Genomic DNA, 1,475 nt, shown 5'->3' with positions numbered 1-1,475 from the left:
CCAAGCAACCAAAATATATAGACAGAAAAAAAGTCTTCAAAGAAATGGAAACAATCAATCTACTTGGTATAGTAGAAACATAACTTGAAACCTGGTAGATGTCAGGCATAACTACTTCCTTTCCCCTAAAATCAAAGAAAGAATTACAAAGGAAAGAGGAGGTTAAGAGTAGGAAAGGTTATGGCGGAAGATGAATAATTCCTGAGGGCCAAGAGGGATTCTGAGCGGGTTGACACTAAGGCCCTTTGTCAGGAGTAATTTATACAGCGAACTCACAATGACGGTAAAGCAACTTATGCAATTAGAAGTGCAGCCCCTTAGCTAATGTTGTTCAAATATGGAAGCAGGGTACTTACTAAGGTTATATAGCTAGCATCATCATGCTTGGCTTATCCGTGACTTCTGAAATGGAACATTTGAGAGAAAGGACAGGCCCAGGTGTTCTGGGCACCCAGCCTGCTGTTTGCTGCATGTTTGGATTTGGATGGTCCTGGTATTGTTCTGTTTATGTCTTTGAGAAGGTTGCACATAAGGCCACTGTAATTTCAACCTTAGGCCCTTTCTTCTTCAGATGAACTCCCAGCCACAATTCTGACATCTCCACTTCTCTCTGACATCCTGGAAAGCCCAGTCATTCCGATTGTGTATTGATTTTTATCTGACTTAGCTGCCTATAATAAAATCAGTAGACAACCTATTTCATGGAAGAAATTATTCACAAGCTTTCCATCTCATAAGGAGTTAATATGAAGAATACATAAGGAACTCAATGTTAAAAATAAAGCAAGTTGACTTAAAAGTGAGCACACAATGTGAAGAGATATATTTCCTAGAAGAAATTAAAATGTTTATGACAAATATTTGGCATCACTAGTCAGCAGAAATGCAAATCAAAACTATAATGAAATACTATGTTATACTTATTTTATAAGTAAGGGCCATTTTTAAAATGACAAAGGATAACAAGAGGCAGATGATGTGGAGAAAAGGAAATACAGGTACACTTTTGGTGGGAATGTAAATCGGTCCAGCCATTATGAAAATCATTGTGGAGGATCCTCAAAAAATCAAAAGTAGAACTCCCAAGTGGTCCACTTCACCCGCTTCAGTGATCTCACCTACATAATGATTTGAAGTTGGTATACTGAAGAGGCGTTTTGCTTCTGCGCATTGCAGCATTATTCCCACTAGCCAAGCGATGGAACACAACTGAATGTCCATCAGGGGATGAACAGAAGAAGAAATTGTAGTTTACACACACAATAGTATTCTGTCCAGCCTTTGAAGAAAGAAATTCTGCATTTGAATGTGAAGAACACTATGCTAAGGAAAATAAGTCAGGCACAGAAAGATAAGTGTTAGATAATCAGACTTAGATTAGATCAGTTGCTTATGTACCCTTAACAAATTTCCTTCCTTCTGTCTGCCTTTTGATGGTACATTATCTATGAGACCAGGATACCAGGAAAGTGCTA

The sequence above is a fragment of the Octodon degus genome, unplaced genomic scaffold (assembly GCF_000260255.1).
Source record: "Octodon degus isolate 3935 unplaced genomic scaffold, OctDeg1.0 scaffold00294, whole genome shotgun sequence".
In the NCBI taxonomy this organism is placed as follows: domain Eukaryota; kingdom Metazoa; phylum Chordata; class Mammalia; order Rodentia; family Octodontidae; genus Octodon; species Octodon degus.
The sequence above is the reverse complement of the archived record's forward strand: the minus strand, read 5'-3'. Positions refer to the sequence as shown.